The sequence below is a fragment of the Saimiri boliviensis genome, chromosome 19 (genome assembly GCF_048565385.1).
Source record: "Saimiri boliviensis isolate mSaiBol1 chromosome 19, mSaiBol1.pri, whole genome shotgun sequence".
NCBI lineage: Eukaryota > Metazoa > Chordata > Mammalia > Primates > Cebidae > Saimiri > Saimiri boliviensis.
In genome coordinates this window covers 11,900,292-11,919,746 of record NC_133467.1, presented here as the reverse complement: position 1 = coordinate 11,919,746, position 19,455 = coordinate 11,900,292, and the positions used below count along the sequence as shown (strand labels likewise).

At 41.4% G+C, this 19,455-nt stretch overlaps 1 long non-coding RNA gene across 1 annotated transcript in view; it reads right to left on the bottom strand.

Annotated features, from left to right (window-relative positions):
• Positions 1–1,623: 1,623 nt before the first annotated feature.
• Positions 1,624–19,455, bottom strand: part of LOC141582268 (uncharacterized) — a 49,010-nt gene continuing 31,178 nt past the window's right edge. The window contains exons 4-5 of the long non-coding RNA XR_012515093.1: positions 3,737–3,813; positions 1,624–1,708 (exon numbers count right to left, since the gene is read on the bottom strand). This is a non-coding gene — a long non-coding RNA (uncharacterized LOC141582268). The remainder of the gene's footprint in view (positions 1,709–3,736; positions 3,814–19,455) is intronic.

Sequence of the window (19,455 nt, the reverse complement as noted above, 5' to 3'; positions counted from 1 at the left end):
CATTTCCCCTGAATTTTATTCCCAGCATTAGATACATATACTTTCTCACATTCAAAAAGATATATACATAATTGAATTAGGAATTCTAATATGTAACAATACATACTTCCAGATAAAGGCTGGATCATTAAAACTAGAAGCAACCTTCCAGAACAGGTTGGAAAATCCAGTCATCAGATCAACTTGGCATTTTATTTGGCCTACAATATGGGTTCTGGTGGAGGTGGTTGTTTTATTTGAATTTGAACATCTTTAGGCAAGGCATTTATTCTCCACTTCCTCATAGGCGCCACCATTCCTATTGTCTTACACCCAGACAATCCATTCACTCCTATCACCTATCTGGCCCTCAGAGGCATTTGTGTTTGTCACCTGATCCTTTCCCAACTCCTTTCTTGGCCATGAACCCCACAGTTGAGAAAACTAAGACCCAGAGAGATCCCAAGCCACCTCATGTCAGTGTTAGTTTATGACAGAGGCGAGACTTCCAAGCCATCCCACCTCCTGGCATGACAGCAGAGGCTGTGCTGAGCCAGCTGACAGAACATTCCTGAGGAATTACCTTATATCCTAGCAACTACAGAAGTCAGCACATCAATCGGTCCTGCTCTGGCATGGCCAGTAATTCCAGACCCCGCCACAGACGAGCCACAGGTGTTTCCTCTCAGGAAGAGTATTTCCTGGTATGGGGAGCCTGTTCTCTCTGGGGATGCTTGGTCAGATGGGACAGTGACAGCTTTGTCCTTTCATTAGAATTTCCTCCTGTTGTGCATCTACACAAGGGGAACTGACTGTGCGGTAGAGTGACTAAAGAAAGATGCTAAAGTTGGAACTGGGGATGTTCCAAGCTGGCGGCCACTGAATCACGAGCAGATTCTATACTGCCTCTTGTTCTGCCATCCAGCTTGAGTGACTCAGTTGTTGAAATTTTGTGGCAAGACACCTGGAAGCTATTTGTCTTTTTTATTAAGGACTCATTCATTGGGTAAAAATGTAATAATGTTCATTTACCATCACTCCATTACCCAGAGCACCAGATTGCTGCTAATTCAATGTGGTGCTGATTCAGTCATCACATCACTGAGGCAACATTCTTCTGTGAAAGCTATTTATGTCCTGGTACCATTTGAAAGGCCCTTTAGATCCTTTTTGAAACATTCAAGTCCCAGAGAGGCAGACTGATCGGCAGAGCACTGCACAGGATGTGGGTCTGAAAAAAACCACTTCAGAATGCCGGCCAGCCAACTTGGGGTCAGGCCTTCCGGCTCAAGTGTGTGTCCCTCTTTTATCCTCAAACATGCTTCAGGACACATCTTTTCAGATTCAGAGAGTTATGGCCAGCCTCAGCTCTGAAACCACTCCCTGCGCACTGCAGGCAGGAAGAACGTAGAGGGACATGTCAGTAGCTGAACATGTGATAACATTGGCTCCAGACTCACCCATAATCTGGCATGAGAACTCAGTCAGCCTGCACAGCTTCTCCCAGCCCCAATTTCTCCAACCCAACATGAGGGTATTTACTCCACATTGAAATGAGGCAAGTAAATTACAGAAAGAGGATAATGACCTACTGGTGGGTAGCTGGACACCCAGCATGAAGCCAGTACAGGGATAATACCGTAAGCCAACTTACATGATGAGAAGTTTCTCAGCACTGCTTACCCCCACCTCTCTTTTTGAGGGACAGTGGTCTCAGCTGAAAGAGTAACTGCAAGGAAGAAAATAAAGCAACCACTTACAAGTGAGAACATGCAGTATTTGGTTTTCTGTTCCTATGTTAGTTTGCTAAGAATAATGGCCTCCATCTCCATCCAAGTCTCTGCAAAGAACATGATCTCATTGTTTTTTCATGGCTGCATAGAATTCCATAGTATATATGTACCACATTTTCTTTATTTAGTCTGTTATTGATTGATATTTAGGTTGATTCTGTGTCTTTGCTATTGTGAATAGTGCTACAATGAACATACCTGTACATGTGTCTTTATAATAGAATGACTATATTCCTTTGGGTGCATGTTCTCACTTATAAGTGGGAGCTAAATAAGGAGAACACACGGACACATAGACAGGAACAACACACACTGGGGCTTGTCAGAAGGTGGAGGGTGGAAGGAAGGACAGGATCAGGAAAAATAACTAATGGGTACTACGCTTAATACTTGGATGAGGGAATAATCTACAACACACCCCCAGGACACAAGTTTACCTATGCAACAAACCTGCACATGTACCCCTGAACTTAAAAGTTAAAAAGAAAAGAAAAGAAAGCAAATGTTGTCCTTGCTTCCTCCTTTCTTCCCAAGCACCCCAGGTGAAATTAGCTGATATGCTTGTGGAAAACTTTGAGCTCCTGGGAGATCAATGATACATGAATAGAAAGTGTTATTATTCTGCAAAACACTGGAGAATGGCTTCCCTGGAAGTCATCGTGAACCAGCAGAGAATAAATGAAATCATTTCCTTTCCTCTGATCTCTGGCTAAAAGCTTCTAAGTCATTTAAGGAGGATTTAATCCACTAGTGGACTGTCCCCGTTTAAGGACTGCAGGGCTAAAGTTAGTACTGACCTGAACACAACAACCACAAGGGGGAATGGGCTGGAGTTCCTCTCTGCTGCTGCAAGCTGGTTGCCTGCCAGTTTGCAGTTTCTTCCCCAGAGCTGGGGAGACACAGTCTATCAGGGTTCCTCCTGTGAAATGCCTTCAAGCTAGGACAGGCTTGGGAAAAACTCCCCGCCCCAATTTCTAATGCTTTTCTTCAAGGGGCCTCTTACCCATTTGCGGGCCGGGTGGAGGGCGGAAGGCAGGGGGCTTGTGCTCAGCTGTTAGTCATAGCTCCAGTTATAGTGTGCCCTCTTGTAAACAGAACCAATTTTAGGGCTCCAGGGAAGAGTCTTGCCAAGTGCTAAGAAAGAAATTTTGAGGCTGGCAGGCTCATTCTTTAAACATAAAATTGTTTCATGAAAGTGGCTTCCAATTCTAGCCTCCATATTGGTCCATTTTCAAAGGCTACAACTGCACGGTCCAGAGGGGAAGGAACAAGAGAGGGAGTGAACACACGGCATGAGAATTGACAGAAAGAACTGGGGGTGCTTTCCCTGGAGAAGGGGCGGCTCAGGGAGATGCACAAATGCTTCTAAATATGTGAAGGTGTGTTCTTGTAGTTTGGCTTTTAGGATAACAAACAGAAACCCACTTGAGCTAGCTCAAGTAAAGCAAGATTGTTGTAGGGCTTCCTGTGGTACAGTAAAAGGACTCCCAGGGAAATTCAAAACACGGAGTCATAATAGGCTTGGGAATCCCAGAGAAATGAGTGGGAGAGGGGATCTGAATTGAAGGTGCTCTAGCCTCTCAAGCAGCAGAAGCTCTAATACTTTTATTATAGATAAGTCACTTTAAACATGACTCATCTACAGGCCACCCATCCACTTTTTTCTGTTCCTTAAGAACTAGCAAATTCTTTCCAAGTTGCTTCATTTAAATGCCATGGAGTGAGAGCCGACCTGAGTGACAGACTGCAGACTAGCCATAGATTGCCACTGATCGGGGACCTACCTGTTACCCAGTCAGCTGTAACAAGAGAGTTGGACTAAGTGCTGTGAAAAAAATGGCTCCCACCCTGGCAACCTGAACTGTAAACCGGGAGACAAGCAGCAACTTCTCAAATGAAAAGGGCACAAGAGAACGGGCAGACTGGCATGGAGGGAAAGAGCATAGATCCTGGAGTCACACTACCTGGTCCGAATTCTCGCACACACTTCTTCACTGGATAAAGACACTCGCTTGGCTTTTCTGTGTTTCAGTTTACTCATCTGTAAGATGGGAAAAATAAATAAAGTTGTTAAAAGGATTAATTAGACAGTCCACATAAAGCACTTAAAATGATGTCTGGCAGAGTAGTAGTCAATAAACCTTTGCTGTTATTATTCTCTCCAGTACAGTGCTTCTCCAAATTTTGTGTGAATATGAATTACTTAGGGATTTTGTTAAAAAGCAGATTCTGATTCTGTAGGTACAGGATGAGACCTGAGATTCTGCACATCGAACTAGCCTCCGAGTGCTATCAGTATTTCCGGTCCACGGCCCACACTTTGTGTAGCCAGGATCTAGTACACAGAACATGAGACAGAGGGAATAGACTGTCTCTAGGGAAAAGAACATGACAGAAGTGCATATATATATTATAAACTTTCTACCAATTCAAATGGTTTTTAAATGGAAATACATGGGTGGTTTCATAACAGTGCATTCCCTCCCTCGGGCAGGGCCGACTCCTCCATTAGATATAAGAGGCACGTGCCTGGGGCTCATGATGCTTTTAGGAATCCATAAAAATGTTTTAATTTTAATTTTTTTTTACCAAAGGAAACATAAATGTAATAATGATTATGTAATAATAAATCCAGCCTGGATTACAAGTGATTTTATGCGAATGCAGTCATAAAATATAATTTTAGATACTTTTACAGAGCAAAAGCGAGTGCCAGGGGTCCAAGAAAGTCATAACGTGGCCCTGACTAGATGTGATCACAGGAATAAAGAATGAAGATGGAGAACCCTCAGATTCCTTGCAGCTTTGAGTCAATGTTTCTTTAAGATTCTATGACAATGCTCTGCTACCTATATCCCCTAGCTATAAACTTACACCTGCAAACGCTCACTTCCTGCTTGTCTCACATCCTCATACATAGACTAACATTGCTCATCATTGGCCATACATTAGCAGTTTACAAAAGATCCCTAGAATTTATAATCTACCTCTGTCTACTTCCTGTTTGCTTCCAAAATAAAGACATTATTGGCCAGACACAGTGGCTCCTGCCTGGAGTCCTAGCACTTTGGGAGGCCAAGAAGGGTGGATTCTTTCAGTCCAGAAGTTCAAGACCAGCCTTGGCAAAATGGTGAAAGTTTCTGTACAAAAAGTACAAAAATTAGCTGGATATGGTGGCATGCCATCTGCAATCCTGGGAGGCTGAGGTAGGATGATCACCTGAGCCTGGGAAGTCGAGGCTGTGGTGAGCTGTGATCACACCACTGTACTCTAGCCTGGGTGACAGTGAAACCCTGCACCCCCCCACCAAAAAAAAGGAATTATTTTTATTCTTACAAAATTCATTCGATTCCAGACATTGCAAGCATTTTGCAGACATTTCCTCATTAATATATACATCTCCTTGTTGAAGGAGGTGGACGTTTTTGAAATGGTTTTATTTTTATTTTTAAAGTTGGAAATACAGCTAAGAAAAGATTAAATGAGAGCTGTGCTTTAAAACTCAGTGGGAGAAGAAAACATACCTAAGTCTGAGGCTATGCTATTGATGATGATTATTATAGTTATCAGTGGAAAACATACAGACACAGAGACTCCAAAAGATGCCAGGGCTGGGAGAAGGATGCGGAATGAAAAATTACATATTGTATACAATGTAAACTATTTAGGGGATGGGTACACTAAAAGGCCAGATTTTATCACTATGCAATATACCTATGTAACAAAGCTGGCTTGTACTCTCTAAATTTATAAAAATACATTTTTTAAAATAGGGGTTTTAATCTGGGTCCTCAGATTCCTCCTACATCCCATCCTCCACTCCTCACCAACCCACCAATGGACCCACGGATAGAAGAAGTCAGGGAATCTATGAACTCAGATGGGAAAAGAAATTGCATCTCGATTTCACTGACCTCTAACTGAAATTGTGCCTTTCCTTCATGACTGTAGGCATCACACTTCAGCAGTGGTAATAGTACCTGTGACTTTATTACCTATAATAATCACAGGTATTTTAACATCACAGTACAGCTAATATTGCAAAATTTTGTTTATAATCATCACTACTTTGAAATCATGGGAGTTATTAGAACCACTTCAAGACCCTGGTTATTTAATGCATTAATAGAAATCACCTGGCCGGGCACAGTGGCTCACACCTGTAATCCCAGCACTTTGAGAGGCAAAGGCAGGTGGATCACTTGAGGTCAGGAGTTTGAGACCAGGCTGGCCAACATGGCGAAACCCCGTCTCTACTAAAAACACAAAATTCGGCTGGGCACGGTGGTGTGCATCTGTAATACCAGCTACTGGGGAGGCTAAGGCAGGAGAATCACTTGAACCCGGGAGGTGGAGGGTGCAGTGAGCCAAGATCGCACCACCACACTCCAGCTTGGGCAACAGAGCGAGACTCAGTCTCAAAAACTAAATAAATAAATAAAAAGAAATAGTCACCAAAAATAATTTAAAAACAAACAAACAAACAAACAAACACTGTGCCAGAATGAGTGCCTAACTTGACAGAAGCTGCTTTCTGGAAACTTCTATCCTAGGCCCTCAGCCACGAACAGGGGGGCTATCCCATTCCTACCGTACCCAAATCACTATGTTGTATTTGATCTCCTGCCAACTCTTTCTTATCCCTTGAAAGTGAGGACTAAGAAGCAGAGAAGCAAGAAAAGAGACCCTGGGAAGGGTCACTGTTCACCACTCCTCTCCCTGCTCACATACTTTCATCATTTAGAATAAAGCCGCTGGACGCTAGAGCAGGAAAACACCATAAAACAGTGTTCCCCCAATGCCAGGCCATGGATCAGGGCTGCTAAGGTCAGAACTTTCACAAGGCCCCAGTGACGTGGGAAAATTAATGACAAGGTACCAAGTATGTTACAAAACTAATACATCAAATTTCAAAGAATGTTCTTTTTTTGAGATTATTGCTTTCCCCTATTTTTATATTAAAATGTCCTTTCTTTTATGAAACAGTACTGATGCTAGATAAAATTTTATTTTTGTATTTTAATATCCTTACTTAGCAATAGCACGTATTAAAAGTCCTGTGTCTGTTTTCCAGTTTTTAAAATTATTTTTATTGCTTTGTGAAGTCCAAAATACTGAAAAGTGCTGCCTTATACGTTTGTTTATTCGCTTCACTCCTTTTAGAGATGAATTCCCAAAAAGGTACTGTGACTTCCTTTCTAGCGTGTTGGTTTAGAAAGACAAACTTCAGAGTCTGATTTAGAGAGCTGGGTCTGGCCTCTGGCTCTGCCACCTTCCACCTGGGTGACCTTGGGCAAGCCACTTGATCCACCCCAGCCTCAGTTTCCTCATCCATAAAGTAAGAATCATTTCTACCTCATGAGACAATTGAAAGATTATATAAGATAATGCATATCAAAGCACTTCACATGTTGCTAAATAAAGTCATTATTGTTATGATGACCACCATCCTTTTTATTTGTTATTTATTTATTTATTTATTTATTTATTTATTTATTTATTTTTGAGACGGAGTCTTGCTCTGTAGACCAGGTTGGAGTGCAGTGGCGCAATCTCGGCTCGCTGCAACCTCTGCCTCCTGGGTTCAAGCAATTCTCCTGCCTCAGCCTCCAGAGTAGCTGGGACTACAGGCACATGCCACCATGCCTGGATACTTTTTTGTATTTTTAGTAGCGACAGGGTTTCACGGTGTTAGTCAAGACGGTCTTGATCTCCTGACCTGGTGATCTGCCCGCCTCAGCCTCCCAAAGTACTGGGATTACAGGCATGAGCCACCACATCTGGCCTTACCATCTTTTTTATTATTGTAACTCAGTATCGCCTGGTTAACAGCAGAACTTGGTCTAGGCTTTTGGCTTTCACACTGGCTGACTCTGTCCAGTGGCTTTTAAACTACTGCCTAGTGAATCTACCGTGGGTTGCTCTGCCCTAGGCCCTCTGCTATGAACAGGTGCAATCCCATTCCTACCGCACCCAAATCACTATGTTGTATTTGATCCTGCCAACTCTTTCTTATCCCTTGAAAGTGAGGGCTAAGAAGGTAGGCTCAAACTGTTTTATTTACTATTCCTGCCAAAATCACATAATCTGCCTCTCATTATGAGAAAACATCAGACAAAACCCAATTTCAGTGACTTTATAAAAAGAATTGGCCTGATTTCTTCAAAAATGTCAAAGTCCTGAAAATCAAAGAAAGTGCAGAAAACCCAATGATATGCATAATTCTGGATTGAATCCTGGATGGAAAAAAAACATTGATATAAAAAAAAACTTATGGAGAATATTAGCAAAATGTGAATAAGGTCTGTAGACTAAATCATAGTATATCAGTGGTCAATATTCTGAGTGAACATTCTTCTTAGAAAATGTATACAGAAGTATTTAAGGACAAAGGGGCATGATTTCTAAAACTTCTCAAATAGCTCAGAAAAAAATTTATATATACATAATACATATGTATATATTGCCTGAAGAGAGAGGGTAAATAATAAAGAAAAATGGGCAAAATGTTTAAAGTAGCCATTATATGTAAAGCACCACGTGTGATAATAACACCTGACATATACAGGACTTTACAGTTGACAACAGCCTTTCACATGACTGCTCATTTGAATTGATTATCACTGAATTCTGACTGAAATACAACAAGGCTAGGTCTTATGGGAAAGTGAGGAGGAAGGGCCTCAAATTTTAGCCAGGAAGGCAAAAATTTATAAACAGGATTTTTTAAGTTACTTCTTTGTGTTGACCATTTTATCTTAGAAATACAAAGGGATTTGGCCTTCTGTTAGGAGCCAGATTTTGACTAAGATATGGCTTTTTCTTTTTTTGGTGGGGAGTGGTGGGGCAGTGGTTGGGGCAAAAGTTTAAGAAGTGAAAGGAGAGGCCTGGCTCGATGGCTCACACCTGTAATCCCAGCACTTTGGGAAGCTAAGCAGGCAGATCACGAGGTCAGGAGTTTGAGACCAGGCTGGCAAATATGGTGAAACCTCATCTTTACTAAAAACTACAAAAAAATTAGACGGGAGTGGTGGCACACGCCTGTAGTCTCAGCTACTCAGGAGGCTGAGGCACAAGAACTTGAACTGTGGAGGCGGAGATTGCAGTGAGCCAAGATCATGCCACTGCACTCCAGCCTGGGTGACAGAGTGAGACTCTGTCTCAAAAAAAAAAAAAAGGAATTAATTTAAAAAATAATAAGAGAGAGAGATCCAAGATGGCTGATCACTAGCAGCTCGGGATTGTAGCACCCACTGAAAACGCAAAGAACGAGAGGACGCCACACCTTCACATGAATTCTTGTTGCTCACGCACCAGGAGATTCCCAGCGGAGGAGCCCCACGGGTCGCCAGCGCGACTCTTGTGACCGGCGAGGCGGTTTTGCCGGTGCCTCGGAGCGTCGGTTCTTGGTGCAGAGTCAGAAAGGCACCACCCATCTTAACGCCGCTGATTTGGTCAGCGCAGTGGGTTGCTCAGATTTCGGCGCTGAGAATCAATAAGTTGGTCGTCCTCTCAGAAACCCAATTACAAAGACGGTAATTATAAAGACCACAGATGGATAAATCTACAACGAAGGGAAGAAAACAGCCAAAAAAGGCTGAGAATACCCAAGATCAGAACGCCTCTCCCTCAGCAGGGGATCCCAGTTCCTCACCAGCAATGAAACAAGGCTTGATGGAGAACGAGTGTGTTCCAATTACAGAAGCAGGCTTCAAAACGTGGATAATAAGAAACTCCTGTGAATTAAAAGAACTTATGCTAACACAATCTAAAGAAACTAAGAACTTTGAAAAAAGGTTTGACGAAATGTCAACAAGAATACAAAATTTAGAGAGGAAAATAAGTGAATTGATGGAACTGAAAAACACAATACGAGAACTACGTGAAGTATGCACAAGTTTTAACAGCCGAATTGATCAATCAGAGGTCGAAGACCAACTCAATGAAATAAAACAAGAAGACAAGATTAGAGAAAAAAGGATAAAAAGGAATGAGCAAAGTCTCCAAGAAATATGGGACTATGTGAAAAGACCTAATCTACGCTTGATAGGTGTACCTGAATGTGACGAAGAGAACGAATCCAAGCTGGAAAATATGCTTCAGGATATTATTCAGGAAAATTTTCCTAACTTAGTAAGGCAGGATAATATTCAGCTCCAGGTAATACAGAGAACACCACAAAGATATTCCTCAAGAAGAGCAACTCCAAGGCACATAATCGTCAGATTCACCAGGGTTGAAATGAAGAAGAAAATACTAAGGGCAGCCAGAGAGAAAGGTCGGGTTACCCACAAAGGGAAGCCTATCAGACTCACAGCAGATCTCTCAGCAGAAACCCTACAAGCCAGAAGAGAGTGGGGACCAATATTCAACATCCTTAAAGAAAAGAACTTTCAACCAAGAATTTCACATCCAGCCAAACTAAGCTTCATAAGTGAAGGAAAAATAAAGTTTTTTGTGAACAAGCAAGTACTCAGAGAATTCATCACCACCAGGCCTGCTTTACAAGAGCTTCTGAAAGAACCACTACACATAGAAAGGAACAAACAGTATCAGCCTTTCTAAAAAATACCAAAAAGTAAAGAGCATCAATATAATGAAGAATTTACATCAACTAATGGGCAAAATAGCCAGCTAATATTAAATGACAGTATTAAACTCACATATATCATCATCAATTCTAAATTTAAATTGACAAAATTCCTCAATTCAAAGACAGGCAATTTGGACAAAAAACCAAAACTGTATGCTGCATCCAGACCCATCTCACATTCAAGGATACACAAAGACTCAAAACAAAGGATGGAGAGAGACTTACCAACCAACCAGAGAGCGAAAATAAATAAATAAAAAGCAGAAGTTACAATTTTTGCCTCTGATAAAATAGTATTTAAAGCAACAAAGATCAAAAGAAGCAAAGAAGGACATTATATAATGATAAAAGAATTAATGCAACAACAAGAACAGTTAAAGGTCCTAAATATACACGCACCCAATACAGGAATACCCAGACATACAAGACTAATAAAGAGACTTAGACTCCTACACAATAATAGTGGGAGACTTCAACATTAATATTAGACAGATCGATGAGACAGAAAATTAATAACGATATCCAGGACTTGAACTCAGATTTGGAACAAGTAAACGTAATTAACATTTATAGAACTCTCCACTTTACACAAAATATACACTCTTATCAGTACCACATCATATCAACTTAGAAGTTTAAACGAAATGTTGGTTGGCTCCTTGTTTGTTACTCTCTTCCCTCATTTTCTTTCATGTCTCCATTATTAAGGACAATTATAGGCATACCCATACTTAGACTGCATTCTAGCCCGGGCAGCAAAGCAATACCCCCATTCTCTCTCCCTCTTCCTCTTTCTTTTTCTTCCTCTTCTTTATTCTTTTTCTTATAAAAAATAAAAATAAAAAAAATAAAAAAATAAAAAAATAAAAAATAATAATAAGTGAAAGAAGAAAGCTCTCTGCTGCAGAGAGGGTACCTGGAAGAGGGTTGCCATTTTTACAGTTGAATGCAAAGGCTTCTATAAGAAACCAAGGAGGACTGAGTATCTCATTTGCATAAGGTGTGAATTTCTGGTACTCCACCCTGTCCTCCTAGTGCATATGTAAACCCTTAGCTGAAGTTACTTCATATCGCTTTCTTCCCTTTACTGTACATGTGTCAGGGGATGCGATATCCCATTGCAAGCATATCTGGGTAAGTCACCTGTGTAGCCTGTCTTACCTGTGTGGCTGGGAGCATGTCTTAGGCAAGACCTGAATTGGAAGTTCCCTTATGTATGCCTGCAGGTTGTTCTTTCGTTTGAAATAATTCAACCATGGACCCACCCTAACTGCCTGCCTGTCTGGTTTTGTCCTTTCTCCTCTCTCATTACCCCTCTCTGGAGTGGAAACCCCACATATGGCTTTGTAATCGCTCTATTCACTTATTCAGAATATATACACATATTGTGAGAGGTACCTCAGTACTGAGAGCACCTGAGGAAACAAGAAATTCATGTCTTCCATCTCATACTCACTTCAGATCTGATACTCATGGCTTGAGTTGAACGTTTGGTAAAATTGCCCCCATGTTTAAATCTCTCTGTCTACCTTGGTAAACTGGTTTAGTTCTGCTGAATTTATGTGGTTGAATTAAAGATAGATGAACACACAATAACGGGACTCAGGCAGAACAGTGTGCAGTAATTGGTTGATTGTGGCTCAATATCCATTCTCACCTATTGTTACCGAGCAATGGGCTCACCGCCCAATACACAAAGAAGCCAATGCTCTGGCACCAGCTTTGGAGAAAAGAAAACACTTTATTTCAAGTCAACTGACAAGGAGACAAGAGGCAACACTCATATCTGTCTCTCCAATCTAGGAGCAGCTCCAGCTTTTATGGTCTTTCTAACTAGTCCCAGGTGATGCCAATCCAGCTGCTCCATCGGGCTGGTGGTAGTAAATTAGAAGGCCGAAGCCCTTTCTGTTGTACATATGCAGGCAATTTTGGCTCTTTGTCCCCTGTAACAACTTACTTAAGCAATGGTTAATCAGTTTGAGCTGGTCCTGTGGTTATGTTTCCAGGGTGCTTTCCAATGCCGCAGGAAAAAAAAAAAAAAAAAAAAAAAAAAAAAAAAAAAAACCACTACATTTTCTGGAATCTAGTTAGGAGACTGAATATGACTTAGATTCTGTCAATTAGATGCACTCATCAGAAATGTAAAAGATAGAAGTGGGGCAGAAGCAGTCTTTCTGCTGTGTTTGCTGTTTTCTGCTGGCAGGGAAGATTTTCTTTTCTTTTCTTTCTTTTTTTCTTTTTTTTTTTTTTGAGACAGAGTCTCACTCTGTTGCCCAGGCTGGAGTGCAGTGGCACAATCTCATTTCACTGCAACCTCCCCTTCCCAGGTTAAAGCAATTCTTCTGTCTCAGCCTCCCAAGTATCTGGGATTACAAGTGCATGCTACCATGCCCAGCTAATTTTTGTATTTTTAGTAGAGACAAGGTTTCACCATGTTGGCCAGGCTAATCTCAAACCCCTGACCTCAAGTGATCCGCCTGTCTCAGCTACCAAAGTGCCTGGATTACAGGCGTGAGCCACCACTCCCAGCCTCCAAGAAGATTTTCATGTTTCAGCAGCCACCCTTTGTCTTCAGGAGTGTTGAGGGGTTATGGAAATCACCAGACTCCATGTTCCACTGTCCACAGTTTGTAGGGGGAGAAAGAGTAGCAGCCTCTGATGCCGTTTTTCTGATCTCTCAATCACAGCTGTGTCTTTCTGTCCTTAAAGTCAATGCTTCCATCCTTTGCCCTTCCTAACTGGGGTTCGGGTAGTTATTTCCTTTGTAATTCAGTTCTGTCATATTCTAGGAGTCGTTCTTAGCTCTAGCCAACCTAGAGCCCATTCGTTTTAACCCTCGCAACAATTTCCTAAGAATCTAATCTCCAGATAATTCTCCCTTTTATCTAAAATACCTAGAGTAGTTTGTTTTCTGTATTAAACTCTGGCTTATTTTTCCATTTTCCAGATACAGAGAGTAGTCAGGCTGCAAGAGGTTAAAGAAGTACAGCGCTTGAATGAGGTTCTCATGTAATCAAATACATTATCTCGGCTCTTGGTGCACCTCATCCATGGACACAAAGCTGACCCGTGTATCTGGGATTACCTGGCTCATTCTGATCACATAGTCGTAAGACAAAGATGGCACCTTTACACAAGCCGCCTAGGATGCCCAACATTGACCAGGTTCAACAAATAATAAGTATTCAAAGGATCATTCCACAGCTTCTCTTCAGGAAATTAAAGCAAACTTCCCCACATTATCAGTTCATTTTCCCGCTTTGGAATCTTTCTAGCCACATCAGTTCATTTTTAACTTCCTAAGGCAAGAAAGAGAGGGGAGTGCTCCAGACAGAAATGAATAGGGGTGATGTTAACGGTACAGATTCAATAATGATGAGCTGGAGTTCAGAAAATACGCAGCAGGAAATTTCACCATGAGCAAGAGCTCAAAACCAAAGCACCCATAAGCAAATGCATTCTCTATCTTCTGAAAAGATCAAAGTAGAAAATAAATAGGTCTTGGAGAGTGTTCACACTTATCCAATATTTACTATGACAAGTCTCTTCCTCAATTTCCATAGCAAACTTCAGAGGCATGTACCATTAATCACCATTTCCTGTCTGTCTTCTGCACAGGAAAAAAAAAATCCCCATTTCCTGGATGAGAGGACTGAGGCTCATACAAGGTGAAGTAACCACTCCAGGTCACACAGCTGTTAAATGTCCTATCCCAGGAGGAGGAACGGGTATCCTAACCTAAGCTTTTTTAATATCAAAATCTGTTCCTTTAACAACTGGCAGACTAATGCAGCTCCCCACAAGGTGAATGATTGCCAATATTTTTTCACTCCCCAAAATAGTGTTTTCTAAGCTGAAATAGACAACCATTTATTAAACCCAGCAGCCTTCATTAATCAGTTTCTTGAGTGAAAAAATAAAACAGCAGGTCCCAGAGTTTTTATTCTTAGCTCACTAGGAGAAAGGAGAAGTCAGGAGAAAGGAAGAAAATTAGTACTTAGACCCTAGATGAGGGATTCAAATATTTCCGCCTCCTAAAGCAGCTGCTCCCAGATCCCCAGCCACACAGTCCTTCACCAGTTCAGTGATGCTAGAACTCCTGAACCCAAGCAGGATTTCTCTTCCTTGTAACCATTAATTCCCCCACAGTGAATGAGGGCCATAGAATTTTGTTTCCCTAATGTTAACAAAGAGTTTTTCTCAACAGCAACTAGCTAAATTCTCAGGGTAGAATGAGGAATGCACTTGCAATGCGAGCCCTCTTAACACTTCACGCGACCCACTCCCTGCAGGTGCCCCTACCACTCTTGATTAGAGTGCTGAGGTTCTGACACTCCTTGGCGCACCACACAAATGCCCAGTGATTCATTTATAACTGACACCAAAGCCTTCACTATTCACTGTTGCAAAGAGAATTTTGGACCTCTGAGAGTTATAACCTTTCCCCATTTTTCTTTTCTGCTAATAAATTCTGGAGAGCAGTAAGGATAACAGTAAGACATCCATCATCTTGGGTTTACGAGCAGCTGGCGTGACATTCTCAGCCAATATAACTGCAAGCTGACTTTAATCATAGTCTGTTGATCTCAGCTTTCAGAAATATTGCCTTGATGTATCACTCTATTCCTTCTCTAAGCTGAATCCATGGAGAAAGGCTTTCTGAGTTTCACCATCTAAACCCCAAGGAAGAGGGTCAGAGGAATGACTCATTTCATTTGCAAAGGTAACTGGAAAACACTTGGATCTTAAAAGTCCTTGAGCTTTGAGAAAAAGACAATTTAAACTAAAGTCTGGGGACATTCAAGTAGTTGCAAACTTGAGCAAACTCTGTGCCAAACAATTGCTGGATTTCATTGTTCTCCAATAACATTCATCAAATACTTCCACATTTTGTAAGAAAACCCTTGTTTTACCAATGAGGCTAGTCATTTCTTCCAATTAATGGTAATCTAAATTTGTGTATCTTCCTAAAAATTTGGCTATTTTTCAGTTTTGCAAAAATAAAACTCAGCTGTCTTAAACACCATCTATGATCCTTACAGCTTTTGATTACATGAGGGGATGGCTTTGAAATGATGAGCTTCTGTCCCCTGGATCTGACAAAACAAGGCAATCCTATTTCATTGGCATTTGGCAAGTGCTTAGACCAGTGGCCTCCAAATATTTTGCACATGCCCCAAGCTAATAGAAATATGTTAATCATGCTCCCTATATGCTAGGCTGTAGTAACAGAGACCCGAACGTGTATAATGACTGAAATACCCAGAAGTTTATCTCTTGCTCATAAAATTGCATGAAGTGAATGCTCCTGGTAAGTGGGCAATCCTCTCACAGCAATATTTCAGGGATGAGGCCTCCTTCTATCTCAGTCCTCTGACATTCCCAGAACCTTTTCATTTTCTGCATGCAAGCCAGCAGAAAGGGAAAGAGTGCAAAAGAAGCATGCCTGCTTCTCAAAAGCCTTGGTCCAAAACTGACATTTATCACTTCCACTCACCTCCCATTGGGAAGAACTGGAGAACTGGTCACACCCACATGCAAGGGATGTGGGAAAAGTTGTCTCCGGCTAGGCAGCAGCCTGCCAGCTAAAACTATATTCTGGAATGGAGGACAGATTTTGGCGAATGGCTATCTGTCTGCCACATTCTCAGTTTATTCATACCTTTATTTAGTCATTCTTATTTATTTGTAAATGGTATATGTGTGTGTGTGTATATATATATGTACTAATATGCATATTATAAGGCATATACAGAAATATAAATTTAAAACAATGAGAAGAAAAACAAGATTAAATAGAAGTTTTGTTTTTCCTGCAGCTCATTGGGCCATCTGTGCCTCCCATGGTCAGGATTCACCCCCTAGATTCACTACTCTAGACTGCAAGAGGTCCTGGAAATTAGGTAGTGCCCTTCCAGAGGAGCATTTTAAGAAGTTAAAGACATTGCCCTCCCACTAGCCTTTCCCCTATCCTTGTAGATGGCACCAAGATCCACAAAGCTGCTCAAGCCCCAGACCTGGAAATCATCTTCAGTTCCTCACTGCCCGTTACCTCTGTATCCAGTTTCCAGCCAATCCTGCCTGCTTGCCCTTCCAACCAGATCCAGAATCCCTGCTTCTCTCTCCACCTTCATGACTCTCACCCTATCCCCAGCACCAGCATCTCTTCTCTGGACACTGTAAGAGCCTCTTGTCCTTACAGTCTGTTCTTCATGAGACCATTGTGATCTTTCAAATGTGTAAAGATGATCTGGTTATTGCCCTGCAAACTCTCCACAGGGCTGCTACCTCAAGTACAATCCAACCTCCTTATTGAAGTTCACAAGGCACAGTAAACAGTCTACAAATGTTTCTTGAATATTGTTAAATATATACACAGAGGGAGAAACGTGTGAAAAAACAAATACCAAACCGCAGTTATGTTTACTGTTAACTCGCTCAATGGCACCTTTTAAAATTAAGACAAAAGTTACTTACATTTTGTAAAGAAGGAGAAGAAGAGAAAGCTAATAAGAAGAAAAGAAAAACATGTGTTTTCAGGTAAAATCTAAAGACCAGTTATTATTTTTGTTACTATTTCCCTCTCCCAATTCAAGCAGATTTTTACTTGTCTTGCAAAAGGCTTGTAGCAAGAAAGAGAACAAAAAAAGATGCTTTTTACCCCATGGCTTGCTTTTCTTTTCTTTTCTTTTTCAAAGAGCAAAACCCATTGAGGAGAATAGGGTTCGCTGACAGGAAAGTGCCTCAAATGGAAGGTGAGGAAGGGATTTCCTTCTAGAAAAAGAAAAGGCCTTAGGTTCGGGGAAAGAGAGATCTAAGGTGCCTTGGAAGAAAAGTCACGTGCAGTCCTGGGAAGCTGGGCAGGTGGATTCTGGGCCAAGGGCTCCAAGGCTCATATTTCAGGGCTCCAAGGACCAAAGGGAAAGTGAAAGACCACAGCAGTCTCAGTGGAACCAATGTAGATGACTGTCCAGTACAATACGTTGGCCCTGCATAAGACCCAGACCTTGGCACAGGTTCACAGGGCATGAGGAAGATCAGCCCAGAACGGCACAGACTAAACTTCCTGTCAGCTTAAAAGGCTGGGTGTCCAGAACGAAAATTAAGTTGTTTTATAAAAACTTTTTAAAGTTAGAGTCCTTGAATACCTTCCTTTGCGTCCTAAGACTTACACCCACTGTCATCTTATACAAAAATGTACAAAGGATGCATCAATTTCGTAAATGAGTACAGATTCGATGTCATTCCTATGATACCGTCACTCTTACTCACATGTATTGCATGCATTCCAGTATGCTTTCCCAGGGAAAAAAGTGGAGGGCAAAGAGTGCAGCAATGACAACGCCAGGGCTGTCCCAGAGAATGCATCTCACACAAGCATATCAGCTAGCACATGTTTCAGTGGGCAAATGCCTAAGAAAAATAAACAGTTATTTATGCCTCTTTCATTTTGACTTAATTACAGTTTGTTATTTGCATTCCTAACCAGGCCTACTTCCGAATCTTGGACATAAGGAAATGACATGGTACAGTGGTTGAGAGCATAGGTTCTTAGTTAAGACTGTCTGGGATGGAAACCAGGCTCTGCCAGTTATGTGATATGGAGCAAGTTTGCTAATCCCTCTGTTTTCTTATCTGGAAATAATAATCCCTCTGTTTTCTTGTCTTATCTTATGTTATTCTTACTTCATGGGGTTAGTGAGGAGTAATTGTGTTCATTTTAAGGTGCTTAGCACAGTGCCTGTCACATTGTAGGCTTTCTATTAAATGTTAACTGTTATTACTGGATTTTATTAGAGTAGGCAGTTAGAAAATGCTGAATGAATGAATGAATGACTTACCCTCTGGCCCATCAAGAGCAGAAAATTATACAAGAAATTGACCAGATTATTCTCTATTTAGGTGCTGCTCTGAACCAAATTCTGCCAAACCTTGTTGCTATTAAGACACATACATTCAGGCGAGGCGCAGTGGCTCACACCTGTAATCCCAGCACTTTGGGAGACCAAGGTGGGCAGATCACCTGAGGTCAGGAGTTCAAGACCAACCAGCCTGGCCAATATGGCAAAACACCATCTCTACTAAAAAGTACAAAAATTAGCCAGGCATAGTGGCCCATGTCTGTAATCCCACCTACTCAGAAGGCGGAGGCAGGAGAATCGCTTGAACCCGGGAGGTGGAGGTTGCAGTGAGCCAAGATCACACATGAGCCTGGGCAACAGAGAGACACTCCATCTCAGAAAAAAAAAAAAAAAAAGACACATACATTCAGATACTTCTCACATACCCTGAGGCATTAGCAAGGTGCTACATGGAGTCATGCCTGCTGTCCCAATTGGTGACCAATAGTCAACATTAGCAAAAACTTTGACCATGATGAGGAATATATACTGTGGTTATGCCAAAAAATTTATTCCGGAAATGCTATCTTCTGTGGCACTCAATCTTTCACTTTTGGCCTCAGGTAGTATTAGAATAAGTCAATTCTGGGAATCACGAGTAAGCAAAAATTTGTTGTCTTTCTTCTGCAGATATATTTAAAATAACCCTGAGCCAACAACTCAACAGGATGACCAGCTGGACAGCAGCCATTTGAAAATGCTCCAATGTCAAGAAATTGTGTTGATAAATCACTTTCCAAATATTCTCTAGAAAAACTCCTAGGATGAAAGAAAAATTCTGCATGTATGTATCATCAGTCCCCTTATGTTGCCTTTCCAATGAAATTCAGAACAAAAGTCACAAACGTGCCGTATTTTCTCAAATCTTTGGGTCTTTGCCCATACCGTTCCCTGAGCATGGAAGGTCCTCCACACCTCCCATTTTACCCAGCCCCTTAATCCCAGCAAGTCACAGTTGTACAGTGCAGAGATTAGTAGTTGGATTCAAATCCCAGCTCCATATTTCACAGACTGAATGACATTGGGCAAAGTTACTCTGTTACTCAGCTTCCTATAGGGATGATGATTACACCAACCTTGTGGGGCTCTGGAAAAATTAAATAGCTTAATATTTGGAAAACGCATAGAATAGGGCAGTTCTGGCACACAGTTAGCATTACATAATCTGTGTCATTATTGTCCTTCAAGT